General features: G+C 43.5%; 6 non-coding genes across 6 annotated transcripts; 4 read left to right on the top strand and 2 right to left on the bottom strand.

Annotated features, from left to right (window-relative positions):
• Window positions 1-2,261: 2,261 nt before the first annotated feature.
• On the bottom strand, window positions 2,262-2,333 carry TRNAP-UGG (transfer RNA proline (anticodon UGG)). Its single transcript has one exon. It is a non-coding gene; the product is annotated as a tRNA-Pro (tRNA).
• Window positions 2,334-3,877: 1,544 nt separating this feature from the next.
• TRNAT-UGU (transfer RNA threonine (anticodon UGU)) lies at window positions 3,878-3,950 on the top strand. Its single transcript has one exon. It is a non-coding gene; the product is annotated as a tRNA-Thr (tRNA).
• Window positions 3,951-4,620: 670 nt separating this feature from the next.
• TRNAY-GUA (transfer RNA tyrosine (anticodon GUA)) lies at window positions 4,621-4,712 on the top strand. Its single transcript is given in 2 exon segments — window positions 4,621-4,657; window positions 4,677-4,712. It is a non-coding gene; the product is annotated as a tRNA-Tyr (tRNA).
• Window positions 4,713-8,389: 3,677 nt separating this feature from the next.
• TRNAL-UAG (transfer RNA leucine (anticodon UAG)) lies at window positions 8,390-8,471 on the bottom strand. Its single transcript has one exon. It is a non-coding gene; the product is annotated as a tRNA-Leu (tRNA).
• A 12,089-nt stretch (window positions 8,472-20,560) lies between these two features.
• TRNAT-UGU (transfer RNA threonine (anticodon UGU)) lies at window positions 20,561-20,633 on the top strand. Its single transcript has one exon. It is a non-coding gene; the product is annotated as a tRNA-Thr (tRNA).
• Window positions 20,634-20,960: 327 nt separating this feature from the next.
• Window positions 20,961-21,032, top strand: TRNAP-AGG (transfer RNA proline (anticodon AGG)). The gene has a single exon. It is a non-coding gene; the product is annotated as a tRNA-Pro (tRNA).
• The last annotated feature ends 1,468 nt before the right edge of the window (window positions 21,033-22,500 follow it).

The raw sequence follows: 22,500 nt of genomic DNA on the forward strand, positions 1-22,500 counted from the left end.
GGGTTAAATATGTATCAAATAGTCATGCTCACTGGTGATTTGCTGTGGACCCTTTTGCATGATTCAAGGGGGACAGGTCATGTTCATAATAGTGGAGAGTACTAAAGGCCCACACCAGCTCCCACAAATCAATATTATTTTTTTAAGGCAGTTATATTATAAAACACAAGCAATCAGGACTCTAAGAGTAAACAGATAAACAATGAAAAGCAGACTTAGACCGTTAGGAACTTCAGTTAATATAACCATTATTTGGGTTCTGAAACCCGCACTTCTCTCCCACCTAAGATTATCTTACACCTATTTCTGCTTTTTCAGAACTGGCTTGCCTTCTTTTACCTCCCTCCTCAGGCTGTGAGCTATCATCCCCCTTTAATTGGCTCCTTTCTGCCTTTGTTCCAGTGCTGCTGAGTTCTTCCTGTCTTGATTGTCAGCCCAACCAGTATTCCTGCCTTCTACACAGTAATAGGAGCAGTAATAGTGCCACTTTCATGTGTGCTGGTCTTAAAAGTCCTTACAAGTTCTTGATAACCCACGGAACCTTTAAGGGCAGGGAAAGACAAGGACTCACTAAATAATCACGAACTACCCCTAAGACCTTTGAGCCAAACATGTGTTTGGTCTTCCCCTTCACAGCCAAGCTCCTATAAAGAATTCTTTACCTACATGGCCACACTTTCCCCCTCATTCTTCAACCCACTCAGCTCTGTCATCTTCCCTATACTTTCTGTTTTAAATGCTGATAAAGGCTGTCAACAGCCCCTGAGTAACCAAATCAGCTGTCAGAGCAAGTGACTGTCAGGAGGCTTCCTTCTCTAGTTCTTCTACTCACTGGATTCCATTCTCAACTTTTTAAACACTGATGATCACCAGGGCTGGTTCTTAAATTCTTTCTCTGCGAATGCTCTTCCCTGCACATTTTTAGCTAAAGCAACATTAACCGTCACCGTGTGTATGTGTGTGCGTGTTTAATTGAAGTATAGTTGAAACCCAATATTACGTTAGTTTCAGGTGTACAACACAGTGATTCAATAACTCTATACATTATATTGTGCTCACCACCAACGTAGCTACCACCTGTCACCATATATACAATTACGGTGTTTTTAATTCCTAAAATTCCTTCCTTTAGTTTGAATCTTTCTCTGGAACCCCATGCCTTTATATCCAGATTCCTACTGTGCATCTCCCCAGTAGCAAATACATCAAACACAACAAAGCCCAGGCTAGGTGTATCACATTTCTGACGGGACAACCAACTGGAAGTCAGGGCATCCTGGAAAATTCTCTTTATTTTCCTGTCATCCAATAACCAATCACAAAACTCTTTATTCTTGCCTGGCCCCATAATCTAACAACTCCGGAAAGGACAAATATGATGGAGTCAGTCAGAAACTCGAAGATTCCCAGTGTACAAGCAGTTTGGGAAGATAAGTAGGTTTGAAGGCCTATCATTCCAACAGTTCACAGGTTTGGGCCACTTCTACAAGCCGGAATCAACCATACTCTAAGGTTTCAGGTAGACACCTCACACTACAGCCGGCTGGCTTTCCAGGTAAGCAATCAAAGAATACCAACGGGGCTCGTGGATTCTTGCTAGAAATGGCAAGACTACTATCACTAGGTTATATTGAGTCTTGGAAAAAATTCAGTTATGCTCTCTTTGAATAGAACGGATGTCTGAGCCTTTGGAGCCCAAGGGTCCCCAGGCCGCAACTTTGCATTATTGGGAAGATTTCCAGGGCACTTGTGACTGTGCGGCAGACGGTGTCCGCAACCAAGAGCGCAGCCGCGCTCCTAACCGCGCGGCTGCTCCCAGGCGGGTGCTAGATTCCGCACCGCCCAGGGATCACTGCAGGGGACCAGTGTGGCCCCAGGAAGAGGGTTCTGGCCTGGTATTGTGATCCCAGCACACCTCCAGGTACCACTCTCTTCCGTGTGAAATGCTCTAGTGAGAATTGCACGAGTTTTTTCCCGCGAAATGTGCCTCGCTAAACACTGCCGGAGCAAGCTACTCCTGACAAAAGAGCCCGTCAGAGCCAGACTGGGGCACCCCTATCTCACGAAGCCCTTGGCTCACCAGAGCATCTTCATTGTCCTTGCATCGGTCCACAGAAGTGTCCAACTTGCTCGCAAGCTGATCTCGAAACAGGTCCAGGTTGGAACGGACCTCAGCCTAGGTGGACTTAAGCTTGGGTTGTATTAGCTGTATTTGGCTCTAAAAGGACGGGGAAGAGAAGGGAAAAAACCCAAAAAGAACAGGGCTCGTCCGGGATTTGAACCCGGGACCTCTCGCACCCAAAGCGAGAATCATACCACTAGACCAACGAGCCAGCCCTGAAGGTGAGCTTTCCTCTCTTGAAATGATCATTTATCCTCGTTTGTTGCATCACACTACTGGACCGTTTTTGACGCTTCTCGTAAACCCACTGATTTCTTCCAGACCCCAAGAATATCAATGAGCGCATTCGAAGGAATCTGAGCCACAGCGTCCCAGAGATAGGAATGTTCATTATGGAGCTCAGGCTGAGCCGCGAGTCTGTCCGCGGACCCTCCTGAGATGGGGTCTGGTTGCTTACAGGGTTAGGACCAGAACCATCGCAGGCGCACCGGGGTGTAAGGACACAGTAAAAATACGAACCACCGAGTTCACTAAGAGGCAAAGGTTACCTCCGGAACCAAGAGAGGAGCTCGACACTATGCCCCCCCCTTGGAGTCAAATCCCAAAACTACTGCTTTAGTCCACTGAGCTTGCTTTTGCTTGTTCCTTTCAGCTTTATTTAATAAACGTTGTGCTTTAGGTCTAGATTTAAGGCACCCTTCAAAGGTGGGCATAAGGTGACCTTGGGAAAGAGTTGTCCTTTCCATACCCTCTTTTTGGGAAGGCTGGACCCTCCTGCTTCTCTATCACCCAGAGATGGTGGGTGGAAAGGGAAGGGAGGGCGTTGTCCTTGCTCTGCAGTGCTTTCTGCAAAGGGAACGATGTTCTTGGGCTCTAGCTTGTCCGCCCTGGTCACACTGTCTACCCTGTGCTGAGCACATTTCTGGCACACTGGGTAAATAGCTACTGAATCTCCTGAACCAGGCCCCAGACTCCTGGGCGGGCTGAGACCAGAGGAGAGAAAAGGAAAAAAGGAGCGTTCCCTTTACAATCCTTTCATGAGCCTCCACTTTGTATTTGTTCTGGACTTCAGGAGAGCCTGGAGGCCCAGAGAGAAGCTGCCTCGGGGGAGTCCACGTTGTTAGCGAAGAGCGTTAAAGGACCGAGGAGAGGGTTACCCTCTTTTAGCCAGCGTCTGCTTCAGGAAACCTGGAGGAGTCTCAGGTCCAGATCGACTATGGCGGGGTCTGATTCCGATGAAAGGCTTGGGGAGGGGGCGAGGGATGTCTGGATGCCTTGGCGCCTTCACTGTGGCGGTCCCCAAATTCTGAGGGTCCGAAGGGTATGAACTGTGCTTAGAGAAAACCATCTCCATTAAAAAAAAAAAAAAAAAAAAGTTTTATGAGTCCAAGCAGATGGGAGACATGAGGTCGCGGACATATCTTGCATCCTCTTCTGTAAGGAGCCCTCACCCTACCCCACTTTACCCCAGGGCTCACTCGAAGCCCAGGTGTTGGCGGAACTCAGTGACTTGTTAGGACTGAGGCTGAGGAGCCTGTGCTATGGGCTCTACCGGTGGTCTTCTAGAGACCTACATTCGAGTTTAGGCCTAGTCAGGAACATGTTTCTTAGTCATTCTCTTGTTTGAAGATGCTTCCTTCAAAACGAATTTGTTTTCATTTAGATTTATCTATTAAATTTTGTTTAGATGTAAAAGTCAGTTTGGCTGCAGTTTTTAAAACAAGGGATACAACGGTAAAAATGGAGCTGTAGGGCGGCTCCATAGCTCAGGGGTTAGAGCACTGGTCTTGTAAACCAGGGGTCGCGAGTTCAAATCTCGCTGGAGCCTTAGGCGGGTGCTTGTTTTCCCACAACGTCATTCTCCGTTTTTGTCTACTTCTTGACCCAGTCTTGATGGGGGAAGGGGTCGGGGGGAAGCACTGTGTAATCTTTTTGGTAAAATCAGATCCTGGAGATCTGGGGCGGAGGGTTATAGAATCGGAGCTCCTGGGATCCCAAGGAAAAGACAATGTGTGTGTGTACCTTTCGGTAAATAGGAGAGGAACCAGATTCCTCAAGTTTCTGCTAGAAGACTGGATGGGTTGGCGGAGTCCACACCTCCGTATTTGAGGAAGAGAGCAAATCAGCTCGGGCCCATTGATAGCAGTGACCCCCGGCGGCGTGGAGTCCGGCACATCTCCCAAGTGCATCAGCCGGGCGCCCAGTTTCTCCTGCGCTCCTGGAGAACTGGTTCGTGGGTTAATCGGCCAGCTTAGGCCAAAAACTAGGTAGATAAACCCCAACCGAGCTTCTGCTCTGCTTCCATACTCACTTTCTCCGACTCAGAGTCTGCTTCCTACGCCCCAGGCTACTCCTGGGATTCGATTTATTATAGATTCGACTCTCGGGCGACTTGACGAGCTTCAAGCTTAGTCTGAACCTCAAATACAAAGAAGCCAGACTTCTCACTAGCTGGTACTATATCCACAAAAATCTGCAGTAACGCGCAGGAGTCGCGCCCTTCGATAGCTCAGTTGGTACAGCGGAGGACTGTAGAGAAACAGCGTCTGCTGTTATCCTTAGGTCGCTGGTTCGACTCCGGCTCGAAGGAGGTGCTTGCTGTTTTGATGTAATCCCGTACTCAAACTTCCTGAAACTTTTGCCCTCCGGTTTCTTTTGGTTCTATTTTCAGGCAACAAGAGAAGAGCTTTCCACCTGCCAAGAAACCTAATTTCACTTATCTTTATGATCATGGAGTAGATGTGGTTCACTCAGGAAATGTGAACTAATGGCTTTCATATTAGATTTGAATCTGTTACCTTCTAATCTTTAGAACCAGTTTACATTGATTAAATATTGGGTTAACTGCTCTCCACCTCACCAGATACCTATATTTTTTCATAAGCGCAAATAATGCATACTAGGCAAATCAGGGCTTAAGGAGAAATATATTAGAAAGTCTGCCTTTGGAAAAGGTAAATACACAATAGAGAGTGAGCAATGCAAAAGACTAAATATGCACATGGAGATGTTCTTTCATTAATAAGAAAGAAATACTAATTTAAACAAGAGGATATTGTTTCATCACCAAATCAGAAAATGTTGACTAATATATAATACTGACCAAGATGCAGTGAGGACTTTCTTGTAGAATGGTACTACTTTCTGGAGGACATTGGGTGTTATAAATCAGGAACCTTGGGGTGTCTTGGGGTGATTTCAAGCCCCATGTTGGATGTAGAGATTACTTAAAAATTTTTTTTTAAATCTTTAAAAAAAGTAAGTCAGGAACCTTAAAAAGATAATGTTTGATCAAGTATTCTATTCTACTCTTAGAAATTTATCATTCATACATGAAAAAAGGATATATGGCAAAATAGTTATTTGTGGGTGATTTGTATCTTTATATTTTTATGTATTTTTTCAAAATATATCACGTGTATACATTACATTAATAAAAAACAGTGTTTTAATCTTACAAAATGAAGTTTAAACATACTCTGTGTCACTGTGGAAGACATTTTAGCATTTTCTTATAAAACTAGACATACTGTTATCATACAATCCAGGAATCATGTTCCTAGGTAACTACTACCCCCAATGGTAGAAAGCTATGTCCACACAGAAACTTGCCCATTTATGTTTATAACAGCTTTATGCCAAAACTTGGAAGTAGTAAAGATGTTCTCTGACGGGTGATCAGGTAAATAAACTACGGTACATTGATACAAATGGAATATTCAGCACTAAGAAGAAATGGGACATTAAGCCATGAAATGATATGGAGAAACTTTAAATGCACATTCACTAAGTGAGAGAAGCCAATCTGAAAAGGCTTCATACTGCATGATTCCAAGTATATGACATTCTGGAAAATGCAAAATTATGGAGATAGTAAAAGTGGCCGCCAATGGTTGAAAGAAGGGAGGGGTGCATTGGCAGAACACAATTTTTAGGGCAGTGAAACTATTGTGTATGATACTACAGTGTACTGGCGGATATATGTCATTACACATTTGTCAAAACTCATGGAGTGCATAATACAAAGAGCAAATCCTAGTGTAAACTTATGTGGAAATGTTGGGGTTCAGAGCCTATGGCCAAGAGACAATTCTTGAGATGTCTTCAGTGCAAAAAGGTGGTTTTATTAAAGCACAGGGACAGGACCCATGGGCAGAAAGAGCTGCACTGGGGTTGTGATGGGTGACTGATTATATACCTTCAGATTGGGAGAGTTTAGGGATAGCCTAAGTCTCTAAGGTGTTTTGGAAACAAGGTTTTCAGGATCCTGAGGGGGCTGCCTGTTGTTGGGAAAAGATCATTTATTACTGTTTAGTAAAAACTCAGTCATGATACCCTTCAGATGTATATCAGGAGGCCATAAGCTTGGAGTATGATTGCCAACATATATCTTGGGGGGGGGGGGTGGTGGGTAAGATACAAAGGAAGCTTCCAAAGGGATTTTTATATGTTAAAGTAGACATACAGGATCCTGAGGGGTTGGGAAAATGTTAAGCTAAGATTGCCTTTTGCCCTTAGCAAAGTGTCATCATTGAGGCAGCTGAGCCTCAGAGGAAGGTCACTCTGCCTGTTTCAAGGCTTTGTCAGTGGGCTGTAGGCAGTAAAGGAATTTAATTTTTCATTTGCCTTTGTTTCCCACATCATAAACTATGGACTTTAATTGATAATGATGTGTAATTGTTAGTTCATTCACTGTAACAAATCTCACTAGTGCAGAATGTTGATGGTAAGGAGGCTGTGGGGTGGGCAGAGAGGAGAGAAGGTACATAGAAACTCTGTATTTTCTTACTCAATTTTGCTATAAACCTAAAACTGCTAGTCATAGTTCAGACTGCTATAACAAAAGTACCATAGACTGGGTGGCTTAAACCAAAGATGTATCGCTCACAGTTCTGGAGACTGGGAAGTCCCAGATCCAGGGGCCAACACATGGTGTGTGACAAATCCCTGCTTTTTGGCTTGTGGACAACTGCCTTGCCTCTGTAGCCTTGCATGGGTAAGAGAGAAATCTCTCAATTTCTGAGAAAAATATGGCCTCTTTTGTGAAAACCTCGGGTGGCAAAGATATTTCTTGGTGAGAGGTAGGTGAAAAGGAAGTGAACATCAAAAAGGAGTCATCAAAGTGACATGAAGGTGGCCTAGGAAACATGGAAGAGGATTTGAATGGGGAGACGGAAAGTAATAAAAAAAAAAAAGAAGAAGAAGAAGAAGACACAATAAAAATGTAGCATGAAAAGCCCCAAGACCTTGATTCTTGCAGAGTCCTAGTTCCCTCCTCCATTTATTTCATTCATTCTTCATGACAATGCTGGGAAATTGCAGGGGATTTCCTTCTTGAGGGGAGCAGCCTGCCCAAATCCAGGAATACTGTTAGGAAGTAGGGACTGTCATGGCTGAAAAGTGCAGTGGGACAGCCCTTCTGAGAAGACACCACTAAGTAGTCCCTGAGCGTATCTTCTCTTTTCCACACTGAATCAGGTGCTGCACCGTTCTTGCAGTTGAGTGGTTTAGTCTCCAAATCTAAGTAGTCTCCAAGATAAGTAGATTCATTTGGAAGGACAGGGGAGCGGCTAAGTCAACACCATTCACAGCACACACTCCCTGGGCTGGATGCAAGGAGTCAGCCAAGAATCAGCTTGGAAGTGTTTTGGAATCAGAATCCCACCTGCAAATGAAATTCAGAATAACTGTTTACCTATCCAACCCCACCCCCATGAAGCAATCAAGCCTGAGTGAAAGCTTGAAGCCTGGTAAGTATTGGTTTTCTCATTCATTCATCATACTCAATTACAAAAGTAATGTGATTAAAATCCAAATCGGATCTGTGCAGGTTATTTTTGGAGTATAGACCTGCAGCTCTTAAACCAGTGTCAGCAGCAGGCTGATTGGGGCAACCACACAATTTCTGGGAAGTGTTCCTGACCCGATGATGCCTAAACTGGGTCAAAAGAATGAATCAGTGCGAATGTGGATTTTACAAGAGTGAGACCAAAAGAGTTGCCGAGGGAACACAAAAGCAGTGCAAAAGCCGTGACATAAGTCAGGTGCAAATACAACCTGGAAGGGAATGTCAGAGGAGCTCGAAGTGGGAGATTATCGTGTAGTAAACCGAGGTGGTTTGATTGCAAACATAGAAATCAGTGTCGGTGGATGGAGTACGGAAGAACGGAGAAGAGGAATTCCTATGAGTTATGCGAGTTATTGTTACGTAACCCTTCTTTCAGGGCCGAAGAACTCGGCGTTTGTAGCTAGGTTAAAACACACCGATGGCAGTGGTGGGATTCGAACCCACGCCTCCGAAGAGACTGGAGCCTAAATCCAGCGCCTTAGACCGCTCGGCCACACTACCGCATGGCATGCAGGGCTTTTTTTTAACCTTTAAATTATGTACCCATCCAGCATATGAGCTCAAAATTTGGAGTTTTCTTCGCGGTTAGTGGACTTCCCCGCAGGGTTTTCATTCAACCCTACGGATCTGAACAAGAGAGGAGTCATCGTGTTCTCACACGCCTGTGAAGTGAAACATAAAGTAGTCAACGATCATTACAGTGAATGTCCTTAGAAGATTTTTACCTTTTCTGTAACGTAGGCAATAAGACGCAGGAAAAAAAAAAAAAAAATCCCGCCGGCGACTTATTGCCGTGATTAGAAGATTGAATAAGGGCCTACTTGCCGTTGCGTCGTTGGTCTGTGGCTGTGAGCCTGAGTGCAAATGGAGTCTGAGTTCAGCTCCAGAAGGAAGCTCCCTTTCCTTTACAGATCTCGCCAGCCTAACACAGAATTCCAGGGAACTCCTTGGTCGCCTCCTCCTGCAGATTCAGTCAGAATGGAGAGATTGGGTCGAGTTGCGGCCTTCTGGGTCAGTAACTACCGCACTGCTGTAGTATCGGAACTATTTCCCTTACGTAGGGACCAAAATGACCCCCCACCCCCACCTCACCAAGGGAGGTTGTGTTCCAGGAGCGTCCCCAGCCCAGGAAGGGGTGGGTTCGGGGCTTCCCTTGGGTGCAAGCGCCCCTAGCTCGTTCAATTTCTTTTAAAAGGAGCAGAGAGAAATCTAGATAAAAGTTTCATGAGTGATACCTGCGGTCTGCTGACCCAAAGTGGGATCTTGTACCTGTACATGAACTCTACCCGGCTCAAGGCCCTGGATTCTGCCTTAGCTCTATTCTTTACGGTTTCTGATTGGCCATTTCTGGGTCTTCAGAACCAGAAATTCTCCCAGGAATCTGTTTCCGAACTTCAAGGGCCCCTCCCCACCCACCTCCTCTTGCCTTTCCTTGCCTGAGGGTTTTCCAAGACTTGGTGGCCTGAGGGTCGGGGGCTGGGGGTGCGCCGAGAGAAGCAAAATTGTTCTTCACTGGATCTTCACGGGGCGAGTGTCCCGCTAGCTCCCGCTCTCGCTGCCACGGGTGGGGGACGATGAACAGAAAAGTTCTAGAAAAGTTGCTTGGAAATAGGGTGTCGAGAGCATTTGATGGATGTAGACCCAGGCGGGGAAATGGGGGTAGAAGGCTGGGGTCCGCGAAGGAAGAGTCCTGGACGGTCCAAGGTCAGAGGCGGGGTCTTCTTAGACGCCTCATCAGCAGCCAGGCCCGGCTGTCTGGTGGGTCATCTCCCCTCCACCCCGCCACCTCCACCCTACCCCAACCGGGTCCCTCCTTGCACACAAGAAATTAAGTGCCTCCTGGTTGCTTCTTTTGCTTCCTGCTTTCCTCTCTCTAGTTCGAGTTCATGGGCAATCTGAGCTCCCTGAGCAGAACTGGGTGTCCCCCAGTAGGCTCCAACCAAGTTCTCTTTCTCTCCAGAAGCTCCCAGAGTTAAGAGTGAGGTGCAGTGGTCAGCTTGGAGGTGGTCAGCATGGGAGGCCAGTGATCTACCGGTCTAGAGGACTGGTCAAGGGTGTGGCTTCTGCTCCCTACTCGCTAGAGGCAGAGGGATTCCAATACCCCTCCCTGGCCCTTTTGGCTGAAGTGTAGGACTTCTAAGAAATTTCACTTTGTGTTTCAGAATCCTCAGAAAAAAGCGAGTGTGAACTGATTGCCTTCAGCAGTGCACAAAAGTCTTTGCCACTTTGGAAAGAATGCTGTGGGAAGATTGTTATTAATCTCAAATTGTGGAGAACATAGAAGTCATGTATAGCCACCTCTGAGTGTAAGATAAGGAAGCATCAGTTTGAAAGAAAGAAAAGACCTTGGGGCTTTTCATTACTTGAAAAAAGTGGGGAGGGAGAGAACAAATATTTAAAATATAGTTTAAGGGGCACCTGGCTGGTTCAATGGGTGGAGAATGCGACCATTGATCTCAGTGACTTTAAGTCCCACGTTGGGCATGAAGCCTACTTAAAATAAAAATATTTAAATGTTAAAATAAAAATTTTAAATATTAATAAATTATTGCTAAAATATTTTTGAAATATTAAAAATATTTAAACTATTATGCCTCCTACTGAGCCAGATAAGAAACTTGGAGTCTATGGGTAGCTCTTGGGAAGGTCTTTTTTTTTTTTCTTTTGGTGATTTGGATGCTTTTTATTTCTTTGTGTTGCCTCATTGCTGCGCCTAAGACTTCCAATACTATGTTGAATTAACCGTGGCGGGAGTGGACATTCCTGTAGTGTTCCTGACCTTAGGAGGAAAGCTCTCAGTTTTTCCCCATTGAGGATGATATTAACATTGGGTCTTTCATATATGGCTTTTATGATCTCGAGGTATGATCCTTCTATCCCTACTTTCTTGAAGGTTTTTATCAAGAAAGGATGCTGTATTTTGTCAAATGCTTTCTCTGCATCTATTGAGAGGATCATGTGATTCTTTTCCTTTATTTTATTGATGTAATGAATCACATTGTTTCGTGGATATGGAACCAGCCCTACATCCCAGGTATAAATCCCACTTGTTCATGAGTGAATAATTATTTTAATGTATTGTTGGATCCAGTTGGCTAATATCTTGTTGAGGATCTTTGCATCCATGTTCATCAGGGAAATTGGTCTATAGTTCTCCTTTTCAGTGGGGTCTTTGTCTAGTTTTGGAATCAAGGTAATGCTTCGTAGAAAGAGTTTGGAAGTTTTCCTTCCATTTCTATTTTTTGGAACAGCTTCAAGAGAATAGGTGTTAACTCTTCTTTCAATGTTTGGTAGAATTCCCCTGGAAAGCCATCTGGCCCTGGACTCTTGTTTTTTGGGAGATTTTGGATTACTAATTCGATTTCTTTGCTGGTTATGGGTCTGTTCAAATTTTCCATTTCTTCCTGTTTCAGTTTTGGTAGTTTTAGGAATTTGTTCATTTCTTCCAGATTGCCCATTTTATTGGCATGTAATTGCTCATAATATTCTCTTATTACTGTTTGTATTTCTGCTGTGTTTGTTGTGATCTCTCCTCTTTCATTCTTGATTTTATTTGGGTCCTTTCTTTTTTCTTTTTTATCAAACTGGCCAGTGGTTTATCAATTTTGTTGATTCTTTCAAAGAACCAGCTTCTGGTTTCATTGATCTGTTCTACTGTTTTTATTTTGTTTTGTTTTGGTTTGGTTTAGATAGCATTAATTTCTGCTCTAATCTTTATTATTTCCTGTCTTCTGCTGGTTTGGGGTTTTATTTGCTGTTCTTTTTCCGGCTCTTTAAGGTGCAGGGTTAGGTTATGCATCTGACCTTCCTTCTTTAGGAAGGCCTGGATTGCTATATGCTTTATTCATATGACCACCTTTGGTGCATCCCAGAGGTTTGGGGCTGTGGTGTTATCATTTTCATTGACTTCTATGTAATTTTTAATTTCCTCTTTAACTTCTTGGTTAGCCCATTCATTCTTTAGTAGGATGGTCTTTAGTCTCCAAGTATTTGTTACCTTTCCAAATTTTTTCTTGTGGTTCATTTCAAGTTTCATAATGTTGTGGTCTGAAAATATGCACGTATGATCTTTTGTACTTGTTGAGGGCTGATTTGTGTTCCAGTGTGTGATGTGATCTGTTCTGGAGAACATTCCATGTGCACTGGAGAAGAATGTATATTCCACTGCTTTAGGATGAAATGTTCTGAATATATCTGCTAAGTCCATCTGGTCCAATGTGTCATTCAAAGCCACTGTTTCCTTGTTGATTTTCTGTTTAGATGATCTATCTATTGTTGTCAGTGGGGTGTTGAAGTCCCCTACTATTATGGTATTATTATCAATGAGTTTCTTTATGTTTGTGATTAATTGATTTATATATTTGGGTGCTTTCACATTTGGAGCATAAATTTTTACAGTGATAATGCTCTTCTTCATCTCTTGTTACAGTCTTTATTTTAAAGTCTAGATTGTCTGATATAAGGATGGCTACTCCAGCTTTCTTTTGTTGACCATCAATCTGAAGGTGTCTTTAGGTCTAAAGTGGGTCTCTTGTAAACAGCATATAAATGGATCTTGTTTTCTTATCCATTCTGTTACCCTATGTCTTCTGATTCAAGCATTCAGTCCATTGATGTTTAGAGTGAGTACTGAAAGTTATGAATTTATTGCCATTATGTTTCTCATAGAGTTGGAGTTTCTCATGGTTTTCTCTGGTCTTTTCTAGTCTGTTGATTTTGGTCTTTTGTTTTTTTTTCTGTCTTTTCTCCCCTCACAGAGTCCCCCTTAAAATTTCTTGCAGGGCTGGTTTAGTGGTCACAAACTCCTTTAATTTTTGTATGTCTGGGAAACTTTTTATCTCTCCTTCTATTTTGAATGACAGCCTTGCTGGATAAAGAATTATTGGCTGCATATTTTTCTGATTCAGCACATTGAATATATCCTGCCACTCCTTTCTGGCCTGCCAAGTTTCTGTGGATAGGTCTGCTGAACCTTATCTGTCTTCCCTTGTATGTTAGGGACTTTTTTTTCCCTTCCTGCTTTCATGATTCTCTCCTTGCCTGAGTATTTTGTGAATTTGACTATGATATGCCTTGTTGATGGTTGGTTTTTGTTGAATCTAATGGGAGTCCTCTGTGCTTCCTGGATTTTGATGTCTGTGTCTTTCCCCAGGTTAGGAAAGTTTTCCACTATGATTTGCTCACATAACCCTTTTATCCCTTTTTTTCCCTCTTCATCTTCTGGGACTTCTATGATTCTGACGTTCCTTTTTAATGAGTTGCTGATTTCTCTGATTCTTAAATTGGGCTCTTTTGCCTTAGTCTACCTCTTTTTTTTTCTGCTTCATTATTCTCCATAAATTTGTCCTCTATATCACTGATTCTCTATTCTGCCTCATCTATCCTTGCCACTGCAGCATCCATTAGAGATTGCAGCTCAGTTATAACATTTTTTATTTCATCCCAACTAGCTTTTACTTCTTTTATCTCCACACAAAGGGATTCTAAACTATTTTCAACCCCAGCTAGTATTATTATTATCATGATTCTGAATTCTGGTTAAGACATCTTGCTTGTATCTGTGTTGATTAAGTCCCTGGCTGTTGTTTCTTCCTGCTTTTTCTTTTGAGGTGAATTTCTTCGTTTCATCATTTTGAAGAAGAAAAGGAATTAATAAGGTAAAAAAATTAAAATTAAAAAATTAAAAACAACACACACACACACACACACAAATCAAATAAATGATGCTAGATCCTAGGTGTGTTTTGGTCTAGGTGTTGAAAGGAGGTTGATAGATTAGAGAAAAAAGGGAAAAAGAAAAAAAAAAGGAAAACGTTTGAAACTGTGAAAAAAAATGATTACAATGAAATAGAATAAAATGAAACGATGGAAGTAAAATAGAATTTGAAAAATTTACAAAAAAGTAAAAAATATACTAGAAAAAAATTTTAAATATTTTAATAAAAATTGAAAATAAAAATAAATTTTTTCTCTTTCTATATTCAAGGAAAAGAATAGAAACGAAAAAGAAAAAAAAAGAAAATTGAATACATGGACCAGTGAACAGACTGAAATACGATTGAAATTACATTGTTTACTCCTAGAAGTTAAACTATGAAGCACTTTAGAGTCTGTAAACTAAGCAGGCGGAGAGACTTGTGGTGTTCCTGAAGAGCGAGGTTGGCCCAGTGGGTGGGGTTAGTGTAACGGCTCAGTTCTCCACTAGATGGCGCTGCTTAGCTTACTGGGGCGGATTGTTGCGGTGCTTGTAGGTGCGTATGCGCGTGCGCAGGAGCGGTCAAAATGGCGTCACCCAACTGCCCCGTCTCTAGTATCTGAACTCCGTTCTCCCCGACCAGCAATCGCACACCTGTCCTTTGTCTCTGGCTTTTGTCCACTCCCCGCGTTTACACTGTCCGTGACCAAGCCATCAGGTTGCCAGGCGGCACCTCCCTCGTGAGTTTTATCCCAGATGCGGCTGTGTTTCCTGGCCCCTCACTTCTGAGAGACTGCGGTTTTGACCCTTTCTGCCCCTCTGTAGGAGGGTGTCAACAAGCAATGGCCAGTGCCGGCTGCACCCAGGAACATTTATGGGACTGTGCTGCTGCTGATGCCCAGAGACTGAGGCTGGGTGCCAGCCTGCCCCAGAAAAAGTTCACACAGTTGTGTAGCAGCAGTGTTTCAGGAATTGTGGAAAATCACAACATGCATCTGGCACCAGGCTTCACCCTTGAGGAACTTGTTCCAGCACCAGCGAATGCCGTTGTTCTTTGCGGTCAGCTGAGACCTCTGGAATCGCAGAGGTGGCCACACGGACTCTACCAAATGTCCTCCCAGCAGGGGAACCACTTCTCCCTGTGTGGCCCGAGAACTTCCTGGACCCCACTCTCCTCCTGGGAATTCGCCCTTCCCACCAGAGCACCACCAGGTATTGAGCTGAGGAGTTTCAGACTCTGCACTCCCCCTGTTTACAGTCTTAATGAAATTTAAACCCTCTCCTTTCTCCTTTCTCCCTTTTTTGTTCAGTTTCTGTGGCTGTTTCCACTCTTCCACTTTCTCTCCAGCTGCTTTTTGGGGGGGGGGGGGCTTTTTCCCTTCTCTCCCCCCCGCCCCCCCCCCCCCCCCCCCCCCGCAGTCTCTGTTCTCGCTCTGCAAGCATAAACAGCTCCCCGCCCTCTGCAGCTTCTCTCTCCCCCAGTTTACCTCGCTGTGCTGCGTACCTGTTGAGTTCTGTGGTAAATGTTGTGCAGATTGTTGTGTTAATCCTCAAATCTGTTTTCTAGGTGTGCAGGATGGTTTAGTGTTGATCTGGCTGTATTTCATGAATGTGAGACACAAAAAAAACTTCCATTCTGTTCCACCATCTTGGCGCCTCCCTTGGGAAGGTCTTTTGATGAGCTCTTACAGATGGGATTATACAGGCACACGTGTGTATGTGTATGTTAGGGCTAATTTGGTAAAAACACACATTTAAATAAACCAGAGTTTATGTAACTATGTTTTAACTTAAAACACCACCACCACCAACATGTCATAAGGTGCAAGTGTTCTGGGCCCTTCTTGATCAGGCAATAAAAAGAACCAGTCAACAGGAAAGAACCTGGTTTACAGTAGAGCTCCCCTTGATCCTGGCATGTTGCATTTTCAGCATCCAAACAGACAGACTTGAAATCAGTTTCCTATCAGGAGAGAAAGTATTACCCTCTCTCATACCTGGCTGAAATTCCTTTACTGACCAGTGTGCATGGCTTCCCCTATTGAATCACTGGATAGTGCTTGAGTACTCCTTGCTTACTTTGAACTCGCTGGATCCTTCAGTGGAGGGAGGATCCTTGGTCTACTTCCCTCAAGAAGTGGTTGCTATGTTGGATTGCACAGTAAAAGAAAGAAATGCCCAGAGACTCACAAGCCAGGTATCTCAGATTTCCTTTGTCACACATTTAATTGTCCAGTATCTGAAGCAAATACATAACGGCCCCTTTGGAAAGAAGCCTGATACAGATAAATGTGGTGGATTTATCTGACACATGGTTATTCCTTCCCTCTTCAACACAGAATGCTAGTATTCTAAGCTCTAGCATTCTGCAATAATGCCGAGAGTTTACCCCTGAATTTCCTGCTATCTTTACCTTGTTAATAGTCCAGATGATGAAAATTTATTTACAAGCAGTAAATTCAAGACCTTGATACTCAAACTGTGGTCCAGGCACCAGCAGGATCAGCATGTCCTGGTAAGTTATTAGAAATGCAGGGTCTTAGGTCTATTGAATTGGAATCTTAATAAGCTCCCCAAAGGTTAGAGAATTTTGACAGGTACTCTCTGTTCCAATCTATGTATCAAATGCCCCCATGGTCAATTTAGGGCATTTGAAAATTCCCACCAGAATCCTTTTAGATCAGCAGGAGATTCGCGTTACATTGCAATGTAAGATTCTGTCTCTAGCTCCAGTACAGAGCCAGCCAAGTAGTGGCCTGTACTGTAAAAATAGTGCTCAAAATTAAATACTAGCGAATGATATGTTCCTTTGGATGAATGTAATAGATAGTCTTTTGAGTATTTATTGAGCCCCTACTTAAATATTTAGTTCCTTTATGGTCTCACATGTTAATTACATTGTTCATCATAGTTCTTTTTTTTTTTTTTTTGAGACAGAGAGAGACAGAGCATGAGCAGGGGAGGGGCAGAGAGAGGGGAAGACACAGAATCTGAAACAGGCTCCAGGCTCTGAGCTGTCAGCACAGAGCCCGACGCGGGGCTCGAACTCACAGACCGCGAGATCATGACCTGAGCCGAAGTCGGACACTTAACCAACCGAGCCACCCAGGCTCCCCAAACCTCTTCTTTTTAACTTGTATTTTTCCCTTACAATGTTCATCAGCTCAGGAAACCATCCTACTATCTTTAAGTCAGACTTCTAGGAACTCAGACCACTATCTCTAGTAACAAGCCAGGGAGCCAAGCAAGAATTCTGTAATAATCAGCTCCAAATGGCCAAGACTTGATTAGCAACTGACAGCTTTCCTAATATTTGTCCCTGCTTCCAATTTAGGACCAACCAGAGAAAGCCAAATATGCACCCCTAACCAATCACATAGGATGCTTTGCTTCTAGGTAGACTGTCTATAGCTTCCCCATGCCAATGGCCTCCAATCAAGGCACACCTGAAGCCTTCCACTATAAAGCTTTCCCACTTTTCTGTCTGCCTTTGAGTCTCTGACAAAACTCAAATGATGATGGCTGACTTCCTTGCTACAGCAAACTCTGAATAAATAGCCGTTGCTGTTGTCATTTACTTGGTCTTCCTTTATTTCCACACTAGAATTAAAACTTTGCACAATAAAAAGTTGAGGGGAAATGGATGAAATACAGACAAATATGCAAAAAAGTAATTAAAAATAATCCTAAGAGGGGCGCCTGGGTGGCTTGGTCGGTTAAGTGTCTGACTTCGGCTCAGGTCATAATCTCATGGTCCCTGAGTTCAAGCCCCGCGTCGGGCTCTGTGCTGACAGCTCAGAGCCTGGAGCCTGTTTCAGATTCTGTGTCTCCCTCTCTCTCTGCCCCTCCCCTGTTCATGCTCTGTCTCTCTCTGTCTCAAAAAATAAATAAATGTTAAAAAAAAAAAAATAATCCTAAGATCCCTACCAGGGGTCAAGTTGTTCTAGAGAACTTCTAATTGGCCAGAACACTCTGGAACAGGCCTTTTTAATGTTGCTCTCTGGACCGGACTAGTGGAGCAGGCTCTTGGAACCTCCTGAGTCAGGCCAACCCAAGTGAGCTGAGGGCAGTGAGTGGCTGGAAGAATGAGAGAGATTGATGTAAGGTCCTGGGACAAACTTCAGGGGTAGGAAATAGACTGAATGTAGATAGGGTCTCTTGGGCAAAGGTTTACTTATCCTGTGAAGAGAGGGAGGACCCTGAACCCAAAGACAGCCTCTGCGAAGGGGAACAAAAACCATCAGGCCCATGGTTGTTGTCCTAGCTTCTCTTTTTGGAGGCTCCTTTGAGCATTTTAAATTCCTTTCAGATGTGTAACAAGCAGTCTACAGTTATAGGGAAGAGTTCAGTCCATACAGAGAATAGAAAAGAATAGAAGCTTGCTCAGTTGTGACAGGGTGAGCATGAGGGAACAGATTTCAGGAAAAGGTTAAGAGGAGCCAAGAATGCAATGGGAGAAAAAGAGAGGAGAAACAGCAAGCAGGGAGGGGATGAGAAAGCTGTTGGGGAGCTGTTTTTGACTGTTTAGCAATTTTGCCTAAGGCCCGTGTCTCTGAATAAAATAATAATAAAGATGGTAATAACCATGATGATAGTAATGAACTCTCATTTCCAAAACAAGGATACAGCAACTTTGCAAGGTTAACTAACTGACCCAGGTGTTTTCTAACCACTATACTACATACTCAAGTCCAAAGGGATGACCATGCTGATTACCTTGGAAGTTTCTAGCATAAAATGCCTTGTGTAGGCAAATGGGATTCAGTGACCGATTCTTGATTCTCTAAAGCAGAGCAGTCAGTTCAAAGCCTTGTAGTTGTCTTACAGACAAGGAGGATATTGTCTGGAGAAAGACTGAGGTTTGCACACCAAGGGAACATTGGGAGGAATGGCTATTGTCAAGCCACAGAAGATCCTATTACCCTCTTGGCCCTGAACAGTTGGATATGTTCCTCTCGTCTTAGGACAACCTTGTGAGGCCTCTCCGTGACTCATCCCTGAACCAAGAATATCTGCCATAAATGCCTGATTCTGCCTGTATGGAGATTTCTCTTCCTTCAAGATTTGTAAGGTTAGTGGCACCGTGTTTTACATTGATACAATGAAAAATAGTTGTTGCCAGTTGTTGCCAGGTGAACTATGTGTGGTTTCTTTCCTGATTGGATGGGGGCCCCCAAATGTGGGGCAAGGTCAGGTGGAAGCAGGTAGCCTGAGGGGTGAAAGAACACCTGAGGCAAAACAAAGGTGGTAGACACTTATTGAATACACCTCAAGGGAGAAGCAGGAGGAAGAGCAGGGGAGATATTGCTTGCAAGAGGTGGGGGGTGGGGAGGAATGTATCTAAACCGGGAAGGGGAGCATGTATGGACTTTCCCTTTTTGGCAACTGTGCCTATGTGTAAGTAGCCCATTGGTCAGTTAGGGCCTATGGATATTTTGAAGTGGGTCATCTTATGGGCCTGTCTGCATTCAGCCAGAGGGTTACTGCAGGCCCTTTTGCCTTGATCAAGTTTCCATTGCTCAAGCCTGAGCCTGAAAGGGGCCTCTAGGCTGCAGAGACTTGAGGTCCTGGGGCTTAAACCCAGGCAGACCTGAAGAAGTCTTGGAAGGTTCTTGGTCTTGTCATGAAAAATAACCCAAAGACAGACATGCAACACAGCGGATGAGCGACACAAGCAGGAAAGTTTATTAAAGCAAAAAGTACACTCGAGATATGAGAGCAAGAGCGAATTTGAGAGAGCACTGTGTCCCTGGGGTTTGGGATTCTATCTTTTGTCAGCAGTTGTTAACTAGGGCATAGAATATTCATTACTTGGGGCTGGAAGCAGGGCTTCCCACTTTTTCTTCCTAATTGAGTCAGGGGTTTCCTGTCTTGGCATCCTCCATCTTGGGCCTGTTGGGTTTGGTCCCCCTTCGTATGGAATGCCTCCAGGACAGGCCTCTGACTTTCTTGGATCTGACCATGACTTCCTCCTTGCTGGCCTCCAGGTATCCTGTTAGAATCTAACTACTGCCTACTCTAACACAATGAATCATAAGCTTACAGATAAGCTTACAGATTTCTTAGAAACTTCATGATCTTGGACAAATGAAAACATTAAAAAATACTGGGCACAAGAACAGGTGTGTGGACAGAGTCGAAATCTTGCTAAACAGAATTGGTCCACTTTTGGGGGTTGCATGAATCAGTGCTTTTTTCCAGTGTTCCCAGCTATGATTATATTTGCAGTAAGAAATAAGTACAAGATCTTTCTTAAATAATTTTTTTGTTCCTGTTTACTAGCTTATATAAACAAGGTTTCTAAAAAGTGAAAATCCTTTTTAAAAAGTTGTATTATTTTCATACCGAAGATGTAGGTAAATCTTCCTTTAAGGAAGGATTAAACTCTTTCTCCCCAACACCCCTTTTCCTGACATGCTCCTACCCCTAAGCCTTTGAGAGAGAGGCATTGATCCCAAAAATACTTAAGGTTTTTAGAAAGGACAAAACCATGATAAATCTTTTTTCACCTTCCCCAGATTTTATCACAATATTAAATGAAAGGAGTGTATTATAATCTGTCCATCAGACACCCTCTATAGGAGTCTCTTACTTCTCAGGTGGGTCTACCATGTGCCCAAATATCTGAGATTCTTATATCTGCATCCTTTCTGTGGCTCCAGATGCACAGGGATGCACTGTCTCAGGAGAGTATCAAGATGAAAGACAAGAGAGTCTGGTGGTGGCTCTACTCGAAAGGAACTTTTTTAGAGGGTTGACAGGACATGAAGAAATTCTCATTTTATGGAAGAATATCTTGGATTTTTGCTCTGGTCAAAGTTCTTAGTGCTTTGGGATGTTGGCTTTACTGTGTGCTTCTATAAGATGAGAGGTAGAGAAAGAGCCCACAGGATGAGGCTCCATAGCTCAGGGGTTAGAGCACTGGTCTTGTAAACCAGGGGTCGTGAGTTCAAATCTCGCTGGGGCCTTTGGTCCTTTTTTCCTCCGAACCTCACTTCCAGACGCCTCAGAAGATATAGGAGGGCAGGACCCGGCAGAACCGAGGACAGTGGGTTCTAAAGCCTCAGAATCTCCCAGGTCCTCCGCACCTACTGACACGTTGAGGCAATGCCCGATACTTTCCCTGCTTCTGTCTGGTGATTATAGCAGCTGATAAAGGACTGTTGTGAGGCTTACGCTTTCTGGGTAAACAAACACGCATTCCTTCCAACAGAAGGCACTGGAGTGATACGGTTCTGGATACGCTTAGTGACGGGAATGAGCCTTGAGGCAGAGTTAAAAAGCATCTGTAGGCTGGCTCGTTGGTCTAGGGGTATGATTCTCGCTTAGGGTGCGAGAGGTCCCGGGTTCAAATCCCGGACGAGCCCAATTTTGCTTCCTTCAACTTGTTTACGTTTCTGTCGCTGCATTTTGTCCTCTCTTCTCTGCTTGAAATGATGCAACCGAAGGCTCCCTATGCGATGTGAAATAGCAAAGTAGAGACAGCTCCAAGCTAGCTTTTGGAATTCTGTCCCACGACGTGTTTCCTCACTCCCCTGGGCCGACAGGCCGGCGGGCAGGTCCAAGAGCAGAACATTCTTTGGCCTCTGAGTGCCTCCATTGTGAAATGGAAATGGTAATGCATTCCCTTCCCCTGCCTGACTCCAGGGACTCATTCAGTCACATACAACAGTGTACGGGAAATTTCTTGCAAACTTTATATGGTGCCACATATACCGAGCTGTTTTCTTTCCTGAGAGGGAACTGGGGGCTGATGCATGCTAACATTGTCATCGTTTTAAAAATGTACAATGTGTTATCCTTTACAAGGGTTTTTATGTGTTGTCACATAGCGTTGTCTCTTTTTTCCTTTTCCTCCCTCCCTCCCTTTCTCTCTCTCTCTCTTTTTTTCTCCTCCTTCTCAGTCATTCTGTTCTGGCCACACTGGCCCTCTGTTCCTCAAATACATGGCCCTGGTTTCCTGTTCTGAGCTTTACTTTCTGTTTTCTCCTCCTGGAATATTATTTCCTCAGATATTTGTATGACTTCCTCTTTAATTCCTTCTGTGCTCAAATGTCACCTCTTTAGAGACATCTTCCTTGATCACCCTTTCCAAAATAGCCCCCAATTGTCACTATTCCCTACATTATTCTTTTCCTCACAGCACTTATAATTATTTGACATGATTACACACATTTGTTTGTTTCTTTTGTCTTGTCTTTCCCCCCTATTAGGATACAAATTCCAGATATAAAGGCCTAAAGTTTTATTATGCTCGTGGCTGTGCCCTAAGCACTTAGCACTGTATACGATACATAGTAGGTGAAGAATGGATGAATGAATGAATGGATGAATGAATGTTACCATATTCCTGTACATACTTGCTGGCTTCCAGAAGCCACAATTAAACAGCATTTATTTCTGGCTTCTGTAGACTCATATTAAAGTCTTCCCAAAGGGTAGGAACCATGGCAATGAGCTTACATTAAAAATGGAAAGCCTAAACTGATCTTGATCTTTCCACTTGGGCCCAAGTACCCAATTCAGGCTTCTCCTCAGAAAGAAACTACCTAACTGCTTATCTGCAGACACCAGAATTACAAATACCTGTATTGATAATAACAAGACTATCATATAGACTTTTTCACTTCATGTAGCTTTCTGTAGACAATGTTTGATCTTTTATTATTTAATCTGTAGTGGAATTTCAACCCAGATGGGAGAAAAGAAAGGGTAGTCTTAAGTGTGGCAAAATATGTATTTAAGTAATGAAAATACTTAACATTTTTTTGACTGCCAGACTCTGGGCTAAGCACTTTTATATGTATGAACTAATTTTCATAACACTTCCATGAC

This window comes from Panthera uncia (assembly GCF_023721935.1).
Source record: "Panthera uncia isolate 11264 chromosome B3 unlocalized genomic scaffold, Puncia_PCG_1.0 HiC_scaffold_1, whole genome shotgun sequence".
Classification (NCBI taxonomy): Eukaryota; Metazoa; Chordata; class Mammalia; order Carnivora; family Felidae; genus Panthera; species Panthera uncia.